The sequence below is a fragment of the Schistocerca gregaria genome, chromosome X (genome assembly GCF_023897955.1).
Source record: "Schistocerca gregaria isolate iqSchGreg1 chromosome X, iqSchGreg1.2, whole genome shotgun sequence".
Taxonomy (NCBI): Eukaryota; Metazoa; Arthropoda; class Insecta; order Orthoptera; family Acrididae; genus Schistocerca; species Schistocerca gregaria.
In genome coordinates this window covers 784416270-784435104 of record NC_064931.1, presented here as the reverse complement: position 1 = coordinate 784435104, position 18835 = coordinate 784416270, and the positions used below count along the sequence as shown (strand labels likewise).

At 39.1% G+C, this 18835-nt stretch overlaps 1 long non-coding RNA gene across 1 annotated transcript; it reads left to right on the top strand.

The window, feature by feature from the left end:
- The first annotated feature begins 8648 nt into the window (after positions 1 to 8648).
- LOC126299152 (uncharacterized) lies at positions 8649 to 17660 on the top strand. Its single transcript, XR_007552730.1, has 3 exons — positions 8649 to 8773; positions 8851 to 8946; positions 17521 to 17660. It is a non-coding gene; the product is annotated as an uncharacterized LOC126299152 (long non-coding RNA).
- The last annotated feature ends 1175 nt before the right edge of the window (positions 17661 to 18835 follow it).

Sequence of the window (18835 nt, the reverse complement as noted above, 5' to 3'; positions counted from 1 at the left end):
ACTCTGCTGTGATTTCTTACACTGTTTCATGAATAGGACTATCACCTTTTCTCCAACTTGAGGTATTCTCCACACTTCCACTTAGCAACTTTTCTTTGTTGTTTTCTGATGTGAAATTCTCATCTATTGTACTGGACTCTACACCCATCTGGTAACACAGACAAACGTTTGCTGAACCTCTCAGCATAAAAGATGCAATCAGTCCATCATCAACTGGATTGCCTACGCTCTGCAATTTGTTGGCTGTGTCCAGAACGTGAGTCACATAATCCTGAACATTTCCTTCAGTTATCGATAACTGGGAATTCAACAGAGTATCCCAGAGATTCATCCACTCTATTTTGTTCTCACCAACAAGCAGGTTATCCTGGGGATCCCAAGCTTACTTTACTTTTGTCTTGTTTTCCACATGGGCACACAGAAATTTATCCACATTCAAAAGGAGAAGTGTCCGTGCATCTGTATCCTTCTCCTTATTTGTAGCAACACTTCTTCACATGGCATAGTCTCATAATTTTTCATACTAAAATTGAACTTCATCCCAAACTTTTTCGCATGTTGTACTGATCCTTGCCTTTTATTTTGCCTGCCACTTGAGTAGTGGTATCCATCAAACTTATATTTGAAAATCTGAAACCTTTTTGGCAACCCAAATCCACAGGCACTAATTCATGCAACTGATTCGTTCCAGAAAAGGAGAGTTCAAACGTCGCTGACTTTGCCAAACATAAACTGTAATAAGCGGGACACGCAAAGTAGTCACAGTTATAGATTCTAACGTCAGCGTGACATACATAGTTCACTGCACAGATTTTCCATCCCAGATCCACAACCTGTTAGAATGCGGCGGTGTTTGTGATGGTAAACATAAATAACAATTACGTTATTGATAACACATCTATTCACAAATCAACATACACCACATATAAATACGACAAAAGAAACAACAGCTACAATGACAGCTCATGCCTCATAGATGCCAACGACAAAAATGAAATTACCACCATAACAACACGGTCTAGCCACAGCACTGGTGGACTGGACCGACATTTTCTCAGAAAGAGGGCCACTAGGCGTTTGCCAGCACCAGACACCACCAGCTAGATGCAGGTCCAGGATTCATATCTGCATGCCTCTGTCATGACATGCTGGATCTGCCTGTTAGCCAGTCTGGTGCACAGAGAAGCCTAGGCAAGGCATCTCACCCCACAGTTAAGCCAACACAGCTGGTCATCTGGGAATGCACACAGTGTAAAGTCGCCTTGCGTCCATGCTTAGCCATACATAGCGACTGCTGGTAGCATTTCCTCTACACACTGCACACCTTGGTTTTTGGGTTCAAAGCCCATCAACCAGTGCCTGTCTGACATGAGCACAAGTCTACTAGTATAAGCTGTTGAGAAGTAAATCAAGACTTCTCTGTCATCGAGCTGCTTGTGACTTACCTTATCCATCAACTTCCACTACCAAAAAACTGCAACTTTTAATAATCAAATGTTTCTTTTTGACGCAAATGTAAAACTCGAATGCTTACACTTTCCAAAAGTATGTTGTTCATGCACATATCTCAAATAACATAATACTTATCATTTTTTTAAAAAATCGGATAATTCTTTTTGACACACCCTGTATATCATTTTATGCCATTTTCACATTTGACTGTAACCATTTACAACGCAGTGGGCTATCTTTGTATAGTTGCTCCTTTGTCATCTGTGTGAACAATGTAATACTGTTGTGTGTTTAAAGTATTATACACATTGTAATTTTATTTGCCTATACTGTCATACAAACAAGCACATTTCAAAAATAAAGTAAGAAACGTTGGACTGATAACCTCGCGGTTTCCTCCCCTACCCCAGTCAAGCACCAATCAGTCATCAGTCTGATAATTTTATCTACAGTATCACATATTACACTTGTAAACTGACATACGGCCGGGAGAGCGGTGTGCTGACCACATACCCCTCCATATCTGCATCCAGTGACGCCTGTGGACTGAGGATGACACGGCGGCCGGTCGGTGCCATTGGGCCTGCCAAGGCCCGTTCGGATGGAGTTTAGTTTAGTATCACATACTACAATGGTCGCTTGTAAAAGAACATTAATGACAATTGAAGAGAATGGATCATGTTTTAATTACGCAATTTACCTTCGAGAGCTATTTGAGCTCCATTAAAAAAGCTATGGTGTACATAATCTCGTTGTTCATCATCTGAATCTCACAAACACATCCACCTTTAGATTAATATCAAAGTACAGTGTCGTAATACACTGTGCAACAGAAATAGGAGATAGCTTTTTCGATATCTCCTACCCACTGAACGCATTCGTGTGAAATTTGTCTTAAAGGTACCCACAACTTTCCTCTTCAATGTTAAAAAAGCGTGGCGCCTTACGACATCTCCCTCAGACTACATTTTTCAAACAAGGAGGTGAGATATATGGAAGAGAGGCCACAGACCAGAAGTTCATGTGACGTGTAAGGTGGGTGAATGATGTAACAATGGCACCAAACTTCACCAAAATTGTGCCCAACACCACTGTGGACTTTTCACGCGATCAGAAGCCCGTGATACCCCTCTTACGCGATTTCACTCCTAACTTTAACGTCTTTGCGATGGAGCTTAGAACCGTGACGGACAGATTTTATATCACGTGGTTTTCTTATGGGTGGTCGAGAAAAATATTCCAGACACATTGCCGTTCAGAATCGACAAGGAAAGGCCGAAGAGGATGGAATAAATGGCGTCAATGGAACCACCCCTTTCCTTGGCGCATCGATCCCCTACACATTTCGCGCTCGAAAACGACAGTTCGGAGCACGATGAATAAGAGGAAGATCTTTTTGACAATGTTTGACACTTTTGACACATTTGAATGTTTCAACCCTTTTCCCTAAGGATATTGTGAGACTGCATCCCTGTCGAAATTGTTCGCACCCATTTCCAGCGCATTGTGACCGCAATTTTTCCTCTCTTGTACAGGCCGGAAACCCTAGAGACCATTCAAAACCATTTGACGAAATCTGAACAAATTCCGAAGCAGCAAATAGTTGTCAACTAATTGTGCATTTGATCACGATTGACTCCGTGTATTGCGATGGGAGGCGCCCAGGAGATGCAAGGATGTTCACAGAGATATGAATTTGCACACAGCGAGCTATATAGATGTTCTCTAGAAAATCCCTGGCGAGTGACGTCATTGTCACACGTTCTCACTTTCCTCAACAAGCTGAAGGGTGCTTGAACCTCGCTACTAGCCCGTATGTTTATATTTGGTGAATTGGAAGACAAAAGTATCTGATCGTTGCGAAATTAAAACACTTTAAAGAGCAGATGTATTGACTGCTACGTTAGGTTTGGTACGTTTGTAGTTTGGTACGAGCCCCTCGTCTCACTTCATATATGGGACAAGACTTCGTGGAGGAACATGCTTGTGTCCCAAGTGTCTTGCTTTAGTTTGTTTGTCGTACCTAAACGTCAATTTTTTCTGCATCTGTGTTGGATTTTATGAATGCATTGCTGGTAGAAATTTTGCAAGCCTTTACGAAATTCCAGGACTACACCACGACTTCATTTCATATACGCACATTAAAAGAACTTTTGCATCACCCTGGTTCCCAGAACTCCTGAAGATAGACAAAAACTGTGGATATTGTATCACAGACACAGTCCCTTTGACTGTTCAGAGATGTTACTAAACCCGCCCAAAGATGAAAACAACCATGCATGACAGCGCTTATTAGACGGAGGGTGTCCAACAGCCAATCAGTTCCAGTCATTCCATCTGAAGGAGATACATGGCTCGTGTTATCTGTAGTTCAAACATGCCTAGATGGTCAATACCGCAGTTCGATCGCGTCCGCATTGTTACTTTGTGCCAGGAAGATCACTCAACAAGAGAAGTGTCCAGGTGTCTCGGAGTGAAGCAAAGCGATGTTGTTCGGACATGGAGGAGATACAGAGAGACAGGAACTGTCGATGACATGCTTCGCACAGGCCGCCCAAGGGCTACTACTGCAGTGTATGACCGCTACCTACGGATTATGGCTCGGAGGAACCCTGACAGCAACGCCACCATTCTGAAAAATTCTTTTTGTGCAGCCACAAGACTTCGTGTTACGACTCAAACTGTGCGCAATAGGCTGCATCATGCGCAACTTCACTCCCGACGTCCATGGCGAGGTCCATCTTTGCAACCACGACACCATGCAGCGCGGTACAGATGGGCCCAACAACATGCCGAATAGACCGTTCAGGATTGACATCACGTTCTCTTCACCGATGAGTGTCGCATATGACTTCAACTAGACAATTGTCGGGGACGTGTTTGGAGGCAACCCGGTCAGGGTGGACGCCTTAGACACACTATCCAGCGAATGCAGCAAGGTGGAGGTTCGCTGCTGTTTTGGGGTGGCATTATGTGGAGCCGACGTATGCCGATGGTGGTCATGGAAGGCGCCGTAACGGCTGCACCATACGTGAATGCCATCCTCCGACCGATAGTGCAACCATATCGGCAGCATATTAGCGAGGCATTCGTCTTAATGGATGACAATTCGCGCTCCCATCGTGCTCGTCTTGTGAATCATTTCCTTCAGGATAACGACATCGCTCGACTAGAGTGGATAGCATGTTCTCCAGACATGAACCCTATCTAATATGCCTGGGTCAGTTTGAAGAAGACTGTTTATGAACGACATAACCCACCAACCACTCTGAGGGATGTACGCCAAAACGCCGTTGAGGACTGGGACAAAGTGGACCAACAGTGATGAACTTGTGGCTAGTATGGCACGACGAATAGAGGCATGCATCAATGCGAGAGGACGAGCTACTGGGTATAAGAAGTACCGATGTGTACAGCAGTCTGGACCACCACCTCTGAAGGTCTCGCTGTATCGTGGTATAACATGCAATGTGTGGTTTTAATGAGCATTAAAAAGGGCGGAAACAGTGTTTATGTTGATCTCTATTCCAATTTTCTGTACAGGTTCCGGAACTCTCGGAAACGAGATGACGCAAAACTTTTTTTTGATGTGTGTATTTTCAGTACAATATTTATAAATGCAGAAAATTTAAGGTCTTATTATTTAATGGCAATATTATAAACGTTTTTTATATAGTAAATGAGCAAAACATAATCCCACAACTGTTTTTAATTCTCTTTTTGTTTTATTTTTTTATCTTTTTGAGTGAAAAGATATTTTTCCTTCATATTTCTTAGTAAAACGCATTTATTACCATAATTAACAGTAGTAACCCACGAAGTGGTTTTTCATGATTCCAGTATGTGTAAATTCAATTTGACATATAAATAGCAGTGATAATTATTCCTGTAGACTAGCAATCAAATATTTGTTCGTCAGTGAAACAGGGTTATTCGATGAGTAGGAAACTCTAACCCATCATTAATTTGCTTTAAAAATGGCCACACAGTTTCATTCGACGGACGAAATCTCTCTTCAAATTTCATGTCACCAAAATTTTCAAAAGAGTTTCCCCTCCTCGCAGTCGCTGGTCTTGGTCATGACTTAAATTGTGAAGTTATAACACTTCCTCTTCCGTGCCATCCATAACATCGAAATATACGAGCATCTTAATACTACATACTTATGAAACACTGGTTATCTCGAGAAAATTGGGAGTCAGTCACAGTCAAATTTAAGTGTGGTGAACTCCCTTCCATAACTATTATCGAAGTCAGTGCACCAGAACTTTACATCGTACAGCATTAATCAAGGTTGGTGCACTTTGTCCTAAGAGCTCCCAGTTTGGCAAAATCTTTGGTGGCACCCTCTCACCTTTCTTGAGAAATTTGAAAATGCACCTGTACAGACAGAACCTGTGACGAGAGTCCTAGGCTGATACAGGCAGGCTACAGTGCTGTTCTTTCGCTAGTACACTGCTGATCTTATGCCTTATAGTAGGCCATCTCGAATCGGAGAGTGCTGAAAGGATTGCCAGCCTGCAGGCGCCGTTGACTTCATCACAGGCTCTGTCTCTCAAGGTACATTTTTAAAATTCTCAGTAAAGATGGTCAGGGGCCACCGAGGGTTTTTCTGAGCTGTAGGCACTTAGAATGACCCTTTGTGGCTTTAGTCACACTTGTGTCAATGTCATTTCCTCCTGTGATCACACGAGAAGAGAACAAAACATATGAGCGCTGGAAAAACGTAAGCACCCCTTGCTGCCTCGGATCACATTCAAATTTCGTAAAATGGATTTGAATGTATTCAGCCTGTACCTGAGAGCAAAAATTGCCGGTGTACGATCACGTTCGACGCTGATACACCCCGACAGTTTCCTTAGAGAATGGTTGTAACGCCCAAGGTTATCAGCAGTGTCAAAGGTTGTGTAGAACGGCGTCTTGTTGCTCATCAAACTGCAACCGCGAAGTGTGTCGGAATCAACGGCCAGGGAAAGTGTTGGTTTCATTGACGCCCATTATGATATCCTCTGGGACCTTTTCCTGCCAATTCTGGACTGCAGTGTATCTGAAATGTTTTCCTCGGCCATTCATAAGAAAATCGTGTGATTACAGCCTGGGCGTCGCGGTTCTGATCTCCATCGAATAGGTGCTCAAAAGAAGGGATGCAATGTAGGCAGCAGGGGATGTGACGACCTTCTGATCGCGTGGCACGTCCATTGTGGCTCTGGGCAGAATTGTGGTGACATATGGTGCGAAATAGACGTCATTAACCCACCTCACACGTCACATGAACTTCTGATCTATTTTTCGCATGCGTCGACCCCTTGCTGTTCGAAGCGTCTTCGACTCCGAGTGTGACGTCGCAGGGCGCCAATACCGAGGCTGTTTGTAGGAAACTTTGAACCAAATTTAAAAATTAGCGTCGCCGTGGGTGGGAGTTACGGACTTCGGAAAATGTAATCCTTTAATTGTGTTGCGCAGTGCTTTTCTGAATATTGAACGAGATTAGGATACAGCGTAGATTAACAAAGTGACAGTAAAACTATCTAACTGTATTGGTACACTAATTTACTACTGCTACCAGTGCAAGAAAAGCTGGAAAGCCGTATGACATATGGTACTAGGAACGAATTTTTTACGTAACAACAAGATAAACATGGGTTCCAAAAGCAGTGAGACTTATAATCCAACAGGGATCGCTTCTAACCAAAATAACCGAGCGAGGAAGCTAAGTGGCACAGTAAGACAGTGAACTAGTATTCGGTAGGATAGTGCTACAAATTCTCATCTGGACATCCGTCTTTTGAAACGCCACAGCCGATTTTCTTCCCCATTCTAAAGCTGTGCTTCATCTCTATTGACCTCGTCGTCGACGAGTTGACCCTATTTTCTTTTTTTGCTCCCTTCTAAGCCAAATGCTTTCACAGTGTATTTGAGCGATGTACAGCATCTAAGTTAGCCCCATTCAGCGTAAATGGCGCCATGATTACGATCAGCAGATGACATACTATCACAATGGTAATATGGCCTGAAAAGTGAAAAGATTGTTTACTCACAATTGAGTACCCACATTTAAGAAATAAATAATTGATTAACATCTAGCTAGCTTGTACCAAAATTCATTTTTAACGTTGTCATCAATTCTGTGTAAATAAAATTACGCCAGTACCGTTATAATTCAGCACTGCTACTTCCTTAGGACTGCTTAACAAGAGGAACGCCGGCCGCGGTGGCCGTGCGGTTCTAGGCGCTTCAGTCCGGAACCGCGAGACTGCTACGGTCGTAGGTTCGAATCCAGCCTCGGGCATGGATGTGTGTGATGACCTTAGGTTAGTTATGTTTAAGTAGTTCTAAGTTCTAGGGGACTGATGACCTCACATGTTAAGTCCCATAGTGCTCAGAGCCATTTGAATCATTTTGAACAAAAGGAACTTCAATTTCATGTATGTATTAGAAGGATACAACTTTTAAGAACAACAAGTGTCAGGCGATGTCAACGACGTAGAGGTGGACCAGAAGATACAATATTCATTAACAACTAGACTTGATAACAACAGAGTATTCTGTGCAAGTAACACAATAAAAAAATAACAAAACAGGAAGAATTTACAATTTCATAAGACTTATGTAGAGTATTTCAACAATAGAATCAACACTATGGCATTGAATTACACTGCCAAGAGCTACGACCAATGAAAATTTACAACTGAAAGAGGCCAAAAGGTTACAGACACCAGAGTCAAATAAAAATAAGTACGGATAACAGTCCAGGGAAAGTATCGAGCCTTATCTCAGACACAGAACAGTACGAGTCGTCGGATGTTGCACTAGTACTTATGTAGACAGTCAGAAATTAAGCAAAAAAAGTTCAAATCAGTTCACAGGAGAAAGCGTCTGGCAACGCTGTTTCTAACTCAGTTAATTACAAAATTTAAAGCAACCCTTCTCGTGTAGAGCACCGCCTTTCAAGGACTTTGTTTTGTGTCAGTTACAAAGACAACAGTAAAATACCAAAATACTTTCCTCTGTAAGATAGAAAGCGTAAAACTCCCCAGTTACCATTAAATAGCCTATATTTTTGTGCGACTGAAGTGAGTTATGAAATTATTTTGCTTCCTGATCTATGAAAGTTTGATTATTTGTTCGAAGAGGTTAAAAACGATATTCCACAATAAGAATGCGTCAGAGAGTATTATCTTTGGCGCAATAAGTCGGTTGTTAGGTGTATATCAGCACGAAATTACTTGGGAGGAGGTCGGCGATATAATCGCCGGATATATGTCGATCCAGTATCATTAGCTTTTTGCTGTTCAGTATGACTAGAAACAATGATGATTCTGTAAGTACCACTGACATGTTATTACTACGACTTGTCTTATTTCTTGCGTTCCTAAGCACCTTACGCGCTTTTCACAGTTCCAGCAGTTTCTCAATGCATACCTGACGATTACGGAGAAATGTTTCAGACAATGTATCCATAAGAATGAAAGAGCCGAGTTGAAACTTAGAGAGGTAAATATTATTGCCATAAAATGTAGCGTTTTATTCATGACACATTTTCATTCAGTTGCGGGACATTTTGCTCGTAACGACTGTAATAGTCCTACCGTTTATTGCGTCGTTAACAAGACGGCTACCTAGAAGGCTGATACTGTCGTCCTGTTTCAAATGCTCACAACTTCTTCCAAATTACTCTGTTATTTGAACACTTTAATTTTTAATTATTTCTAGCTCTAATAGTCTATTAATGTATATCTTACTTGTTCTGACTCAAACAACATATAAAAAATTGAAATTAGGAGGGTTAGCTGCTTTATTTCAATAAAGCCAAAGAAAATAGCCACTATTTATGAAACCGCTATTGTAAAGTTAGCAGTGTAAGTAATAATTCTGTGAATAATTACAGAAAACTGAAAAATAAATGTAAAAACAGTTCACTGAAAGAACAGCAAGTGTGTAAATAATTATGAATGTTATATGTAAAAAATGTAGGCCTACAGTAAGTAAATCTGCTATTATTACTCTAATATTAACACATGTGACTTTATTGGACTATTGGTGAGATGTATAAATCGTACTGAAATCAGACAGCATGTGACAGAATTAGTTTTGGATAAGTTTAGTTATAACTATTAAAAACTTTTTTCCTCAAACTCATCTTATGTAGTCCTATAGTGAAATCTTTTACATTACAAACAGGATTTTCTGTTTAACATGTAGCCTGAGATAATATATTAGTATGTGTTAGCAGAAAATCTTTACAGATTATTATATAACAAAGATAGTAACATAATGTGTGTAGAAATTGTGAAAGTATTTCCTTCAATACACGGTGAACAGACTCGTATCACTAAAGAATATTTACTGATAGTGATCCAGCCGTATTTTTAGTGTCATGTCCCTTGTGAGAGGGCTGAAGTCTTTAATGAATTTTGCATACTAAGTTACCTGTACATCAGTACAAAGTATAGTGTGGTGGCTCTAGAATTAAAATTACACATTTCAGTTGCTGTGCTCCTCCATTGCCTTTTTGGTTCTTGTATTTGTGGTATTAACTGTCACTTATTGCAAAAATACTTAGATTTTGTTGGTGGCAAGTAGCATTTATCCACAGTAATGAAATGAAGCAGTGTTTGCCTGAACAAAATAGACTGTCTTAACAGTTAAAGAGTTCATCAAATCTGGGTTTATGGATGCTTTCATAAGAAATGTAATTATTGAAGTGAATTTCTAAGAGATGTTTTACTAGGTAAAAAAATGGCTCTGAGCACTATGGGACTCAACTGCTGTGGTCATTAGTCCCCTAGAACTTAGAACTACTTAAACCTAACTAACCTAAGGACATCACACACATCTGTGCCCGAGGCAGGATTCGAACCTGCGACCGTAGCAGTCACACGGTTCCGGACTGCACGCCTAGAACCGCGAGACCACCGCGGCCGGCTACTAGGTAAAACTAATCTAATTGTACTAGCAGGGAATTTCTTCACCAGAGCTCATGTGCACACATAGCTGGCAACAAAAGTGATATTCTACAATAGTATTGCTTTCAATGTCTCTCAGTCTTCATTTCTTTGTTTTTATTTTAAGGGTAGCTGTTTGTAAAAAATTTTTTGCAAAGCAGAAAATTGGAAACATGGGGCAAAATTCATTAAAGGGCATCTACTGTATTGTAAATGGGTTTCAGTCTTAAATTGTAGATATGTGCTTCTGAGTTCATTGAAACTGACTCCTTTGCATCTTTCTTTCTTGTTTTAGTTTGTGTAAATACTGAAATAAAAGAAAGTCATATGGCATTGTTGGTTGGGAGATGCCGAAGGGCAGGTTTAACCACATAACTGAATAGGTTTTTTGTTTTCCCTACGTGCAGAACAGCACTTTTCCTTTGCAAAGTGTGAGAGTTGTGTGCTTAAGTAGTTCTGATAAGTATAGGTGACTGTGGTGGGTGGGTGTAGTGTGGAGTCATGTTTCCGTTAGATGATGATGAACAAAGGGACAGGATGAAACTAAGTATCAGTACACATCTCTTGAAGAGCACCTAGGGGGCTGCCAAGCTAAGCATCCATATCTGTCAGTTTTATCACCATTAACAGTGTTTCATGCCCTCTCTACCTGAGACACTGCAGAGAGATCTGGGAGTTTAATTCAGGACATTGTCACAATGACTCTCGGTCACAGACTTTAAAACATCACACCTTTGCCACAAGGCAAGCAGTGAAAAGCAAGTGACATACACAGGCAGTTGCCCATCTAAGTACTGACTAAGCATAACACTGTTTAACTTCAGTGTATCTGACAAGAATCAGTGTATTCAAAGAAGCAAGGCAATTGTCAGTACTGAAATGATTAAATAACTTTTTTCTCCCTTTTTTAATTTACCCTTTAGAAGATGAAGGACATCATGCTTTGGAATATACAGCAAATCTTGAGAGATATAGGACTTTGTCCTCAAATTACAGCACATTCATTCTTATATAAACACACTAGTATAAAACTCTAATTGGTGTGCCATTCACACCTGTCACGTAGTTATTCAAATCACTGGGACACATTTCATTGACAGAGTCATAATATTACATTCTTTGTTAAATGCTCCCTGAGCAACCTTTTTCCTTCTTAACCATTTTCCAGCATAAGGATCTACATATGTTTTCTTGCCTGTGTGACTGTCTCAGTTCTTACTCACATATCAGTTCTGTGAATAAACTGAAACGATTATGCTCTATACCTTCTTTTTTTGATTCAATTTTAGACTTTTATTTGTTTTTTGAGTGATTGTAACCCTTTGTTTCTATAGAAACAAGATGATAATATGTTACTAATGTCACATCCTGATAAATTGTATATTATTATAGAATATCTCAAGTGAATATGTGTTCTCACTACTCTAGTCAGTCAATCATCCTTCACTGTAAAATGTGTAAATGTATGCAAGTGTGTGTGTGTGTGTGTGTGTGTGTGTGTGTGTAGGTTGCATGTTTTTCTGTGTATATTATGACTCTTTCTACTGAGTAGCATGTATCCATGGTACACCAAGTTTAGTAACAAACTGTAGCATCAGATTCTTAACAAACTTTTATTGAGAACTATCTGGGTTTCACCTTTTCTTATTCGAGCAACAGGACAGTACACAAATAATTCTAACAACATCCAGAAAACTGTCACGATATATAAACAGTTCCCTGCACATAATTTGATACATTAAAGAACAGAGATTTCCCACAGTTATCAAATTGTACTCCTTGTTTAAGAAGAAGGAGTACTCAGGATCAGTTTGTACAGTGCATAGATTCAACTTTCTACTACTGCGTGCAGAAAGTGAAGGGAATAGGGGAGTACGATATTCCTAGTAAAACTATTACACAGTGAAGGAAAGAAAGTTAATAAATTATAACAGCACTGCATTTGTTTGTTTCATACTTAAATGGTTACTTTTATTTATATTGCATCAATAGGTACAATTGTGGTGATCTGTTTATCTTTTAGGAAGTGAATTTTTCATTAGTTGTGAATGTCAGTCAGAGGTGATAGTGGGCTTTGTCTGGATGGTAACCACATCAGCAGGAGTGTGCTTATTATTATTGCTGTTTACAATATTGCTACTGTTTATTGGTGTTCCTTCATTATTCTCTAGCTTATTGGGAAATCTAAGTTTTCTAGAATTTAATATTACTTATCTGGTAAGTTAATTAGCTTCAGAAAAACCAAAACACTATATTATAAAGTTTGATGACTGTCTATCTAATGAATAGTGTCAGTGTGTCAAAAACAACATATTAACATACTCAAAATCTGCTATTGCATAGTGTAGTAATAAGTTAAATTCTTGATATCTTTTAATTAACCTGGTTTCCAGTAAAACTAGATACATTAATAGGATCATCATATTGAAAGCAATAGTCTGAATAATAATTCTAAGTCAGGCAAAGTCTACATAACGTTTTATGGGGTTGCTGGTATAGCCAACCAATAAGTTATATCATATCTACCTAAAAGAATGCAGAATGTTTTACCTAGTAATTCAGCCTGCATGTAAGCCACCTTCTGTCTAACATACTAAAAACAGAATTACTTGTTTTTGTCGATGACACTAGCATTCTAATCATCCAAACATTCACACAGAAACAGAAGAAGTGATAAACAGTGTTCTTAAAAGTATCATTGACTTGTTTCCTACTAATTGTCTCATCCTCAGTTTTGAAAAGACACTACATAACCAGTTCTGCACATCTGGTGGTATTACACCAATATGTGGAACATATGATGAGGAAATAATAAATATGACAGAAACATCAAAATTCTTGGTTATCCATACTGATGGGAATTTAAACTGGTTCAGCCACATTTCCACTTAGAATCATGACAAATCTTAGGAGACAGAAGTCTGTAAGTGACATATTTTGCATATTTTTATTAAATAATGTCATATTTAATAATGTTCTGGGTTAATTCATTTTTCAGAAAGAATGTCTCCTTTGCTTGAAAATGTGCAATCCAAAAGGAACAATTATGTGTATAATTACAATACCAGAAGGAAAAATGACATTCCTTACTCAACATTAAGGTTGTCTTTCACACAGCAAAGAGTGCACAATGCTACAACAAAAGTTTTGGCAACTTATCCAATGTTATAAAATGTCCGACAGACAGCCTACTAAAATTTGAAAACAAATGGAGTAAATAAGACGGAAACTTAAAAATTCCTTAACAATTATGTCAATTCTGTAGAAGAATTTGTATTATAGTAATATGTAAAAGGTATTGGGTAGGAATTACTAACTCACATCTGCATGTTTATAAAACAAAGAAACACTTAGAAATGTTCAGCATGTGACCATGTTTACAAATTAATTTGTGATGTGAATGTAAATGACTCCTGCCACATGATTACAATTTATTACGCAATATAATCCACATGACATGTAATTATTAACTGATAGATCCAGGTACACACACACTACATATGCACTATACATATATTTGAGCAAAAATGAACAAATAAATAATGATTAGTAGCAGCAGTGCAGTCTTAGCAGGTGGATTGATTCCAGCTTTCTATATTTTACATTCTCAGAAAAGAGAACTGTTTCTGTTTCTTGGATAAATGATGAAAGACCATTTGTACATAATGAGTGTCAACCCAATATTGATCTCTGTGCCAAATGTGTAGAGATTATTTGCCATTCTGAAGATGATGTTTTATTCTGTATGTTCACTGACTTATTTAATGCAACCTTCCGCATCATTTTAGTGAGACAGGATAAAACCAGTTACCAGAAAGGAGTCTGACACTATAATATTGGAGCTTCTGTGAGACAATCCTGTGTACAGCACAATCAAATGCTTTTGACATGTCAAGGAATATAGCAGCTTGCAATATTTTATCTAACCTGATTTGTGAATTGAAAAGTCACATGTTGTGTGGAGAGTTTCTTTGGAAACATGGAGACTGACTAAGAAATCACATTGTGAGAGGTGCATTATGGTTCTTACGATTATAATATTTTCCAGCACCTTTTAAAAAGATGTAAGTCATGAGACCACTCAGGAACTAATAATATCTGACTGGTCCTTTTAAAATACAAACTAAGACTGACTATATTATTTTGAGAGAGGTATGTTATGCTTCTTACTAACATAATCTTTTCCAATACCTCTTAAGAAGAGGTAACTAGTGAGACAGCTCAATATTTATTCATATTTATCTTTCTATCTTTCTTGTAAAGAGATCCGGGAAACAAATTTTTCATTCCGCCCGGAAATGTCCCTTACAATAATGATGTACTGTGCATGTGACTGAATACATTGCATACATGAGAAGAAGATAATTTTAGTACTTTGCTTTAGACAGGAGACACTTCCATAGGAATTTGCAGTTTCACAGAGTTAATTACATTCTTAATTTCTTTGCTAGAGCATGGAGTAACTGTGATTTACGTGTATGCATGTTGCATTGCTTTTTCTCCACGTATTCTGTTGCTTTATCTCTTGAACTGTCCACATCAATCTTCTGAGATACTTCCAAGAACTGATTATTAAATAATTTGGCCTCCTGGCTGCTATCATTTATTATTTGCATGTTTTCTTTAATAGTGAAGTCCTCATATTCCATACATGATTTTCTAGTTTCTCTTTTAACTACTGTCCACAAATATTTAAATTTATTGTCTGAATTATTAATTTAAGATATTTTTTGAAGTTTCCTTAAGTCATCAAAGTATTTCTTGTAATATTTCATCAGTCCTAATTCTCTATTTGTCTTAACCAATCCAAACAATCTATTTTTCCTTCGTCATGATGTTTTTTATTACTTATGTAATGTAGTGCTTTCTTATGTCTTATTAGTGCCAAACTTTATTGTTTTCTTGAGAAATTAACTGCCAAATAGTCTAAATTTGGAATTGACATCTGTCCTATTATACAGATCTTCTCAGATATGAGTAGGGATACACAAGGTAAAGTGGTGAAGATGGTGGATACTCTGTGAGGAAAGTGGTTAGTATCTACGAAGTGAGGGGCTAGGTTTCAGGTAGTGGGTCGGAAGTGTTGGTCAACAGGAGCAGACATTCTGTTAGTAGCAGTATAATAACCAGTTACAATGAGGTACCCATGAGTGTTTTGTTTGTGGACTTTGGGGAGAGTATATAGAGAGAGGATGTGTGGGGTGTCATTTGGAATGAGGATAGACATCAACTTGGAGGAGAGGTTATGGGTGGTGGTTAGTGTTTAATGTCCCGTCGACAATGAGGTCATTAGAGACAGACCGTAAGCTCGGCTTAGGGAAGGATTGGGAAGGAAATTGGCAGTGCCCTTTCAAAGGAACCATCCCAGCATTTGCCTGAAACGATTTAGGGAAATCATGGAAAACCTAAATCAGGATGGCTGGAGACGGGATTGAACCGTCATCCTCTTGAATGCGAGTCCAGTGTGCTAGCCACTGCGCCAGCTTGCTTGGTGGAGAGGTTATGGTGTGGACCTAAGAATTTCATTAGGGATTGGAGGTTATGTTAAACTTCTATAATGGGATCACTATGACAGAGTTTATAGATGGAGGAGTCACACAATTTTCAGAAGCCTTCTGTCAGGTAATAAATTGATTTATCATGACAGTGGTGGAACCTTTCTCTGGAAAGAGGATTACATCAGGATATGTTTTGAGGTTGTTTATGGCTACCCCTTCTTCTGCTGAAAGGTTACCGTTCTTAGGAAGAGAAGGTTGAGGTGGGCAAGTTGGAGGTAAGGAATTCCTGGAAGATGACTAGGGGCTTGTTAGATGGTAGGGTGGAGGGTGAATTAGATGGTGGTATGAACTGGTAGAAGCAAAGTTTAGTGTCGAGATCAGGTTGGTTTTGGTTGGAAGGATTGCTGGCAGTATGTCAGTTGTCTGACTCTATCACTTACAAACTTTGCCAAAGTGATTGAATCCCAGTAGCCTGACATAACCTCCAATCCCCACTGAAATACTTAATCCCTTCCAACAACTTATGCCTTGAGTCCATCCACATCTCAAATACTGCCTGGCCACCTAGGGGTGGCGTATCTGCAGTGACAAGAACTCCTTCCCCAGTATGCTGAAGGTATTACAAGGGCCTTCACAGACAAATAATACACCTCCCACTCCCAAACCTAGCCTAAAAACAGATTTCTGTGCCACCATCCACAAGAATCAGCAACAAAAGATTGCTCCCTTATCACCCATTATCATCCATGACTGCATGACTCGAATAACTGAACCTTATCTTTCACTAGAGCTTTTTATCTATCACATCCTATGAAATGAGGAATAGCCTACTCATGATGCTTCCCACCCTTCCTAAAGTAGTGTTCTGTCACGCACCCAACCTACAAAACACCCTAGTCCATCCCTATGCCACACACATTGCCTAAACCTTGGATCAAATCCCTGTGGAAGACCCCACCCACCCACCAAATGATACTCTAGTCCTGTCACGTATGTATCCTACCCCAGTGGAGATGCAAGCACCCAATCTGCTGCAATGACTGTGCAGCTTGTTACGTCAGTGTGACAATAAACCAACTGTCCATCAGAAGGGCCACTACCAGAACGAAGTTGACCACCAAGTGGCATAACATGTAGCTTGTCACATGTTTGACTTCAATGGCTGTTTCACAACACAGGCCATCCCGATCCTTCCCTCCACCACCAGCTTTCTTAAGCTACACAGGTAGGAGTTATCCTTGCAACACTTACTCTGCTGTTGTAGCTATTCTGGCCTCAATCTCTGTTAACCCACTGTCTCCACACCATCTGCCCAACAGTTTCCCATTCCCCTGTCATATCACCTCCTCCAGGTTTATGTTGCATGACACATAAATTGCGCACTGCACGCTACCCTCTCCGACAACCTGTCTAGTGTGTACATTTACCACCTCTCGCTCCTTCACTCTTAATGAAAATACAGGCCGCCTCTCTCTGTGCCACTAGCTACCCCCCCCCCCCCCCCCTCCAACCACTCTTCTATTTACATTTGACCAGGAGCTTTCTACCATAATTATGTATATTATATAGTGTTCTTAGTTTAGAAAAACATTTTTAGTTGTATTAAACTAGTAACTATGTTTCAGGTTCGACGTTATGAGGCCTGTGTAAAACGAGAAATGAAGCTGTACAGAAAAGATATGTATAATAATAATACAGAGTGGAAGACACAATGAAATTTTATTGTCTATGTATGTATTTAGATACAGTGTAAATTAAATGGATTTTATAAGTGACATTTTCTGATAAATGTAATACTTAAAAATAAACTCTGTTTCTCTTCTCAAGTTAATTCCTATTAGTCAGTCTTATTTGAAGGAAACATTGTCATATATATATATATATATATATATATATATATATATATATATATATATATATATATATATATATATATATATATATATATTATGTTTTACATCAGTTATTTCTTGTAAGAGTCATCTGTTGTTTTTTTTCTCAAAAAGAAGTCTTGAGCTGCTAATGTGCAGTATGATAGCTTATGAGACAGGAAGGTCGTCAAGACCCAGACTGAATCTGCGTCCCAGGTTAACAAGCATTCATCTGGTAAACAAGTAAGCCTGATTGGTGTCGTCAGTCAGTTAGATTTCTATGCTAAGGAAATGCTGCAGTAATTAACAGCTCACCCATAAAAACACACTACTCAAAACTTTAAAATATGGATACACGCAGAACAAAATGTAAAGAAGACTTTGCCTCCTTTCTGTATCTAGTTGAATGAACATGAAAGGAAGCCAGACACAGAATTTCAAAAACCATAGGTGTGCAATTACCCATCACTGGGAAAACCTGCCACAGGTTTGACCATGATGAAAATGAAAATATGAGTTTTTCATATGACCTTGTCAAAAAGACTGTCACATTAACATAGTATTATATCAGCCATATGACAGCCATTTTATCATACCAGGCTGTCAGGTAAAACAGTGAAGTGTTCCATGATCATAAACAAATATACTGAAATGAGACACTCTGTGGTATTTTATTGTACAGATTAACTGGCTTAACAAATTAATCATGGAGGTGTACTTTGAGAGAGTTACTAAAGCTTACACCAAACACCATCTCATCAGTGCACACAAGATACAAGACTGACCTTCAGGATCCATTGGTAAGCTGCTTTAAGAACTTAAATTGATGAATTTGAACTCATCAGATAGATTTAATTTTTCTGGAATGGATGCCCCCATAAATTGTTGTAACTCTTCTTTTATGAGGTTCATCAGTCAGATAGGTGTCCTATGGATAGTTTTCTGTAAACAGAGAGTGTTTCTTCTAGATCTAATGAAGGGCAGAACTATTGGAACCAGAGAATTTGGAACCAGAGAATTCAGGAAGAGTGTTGAAAACATGGTATATCTGGCATCTTTTGCACCCAGA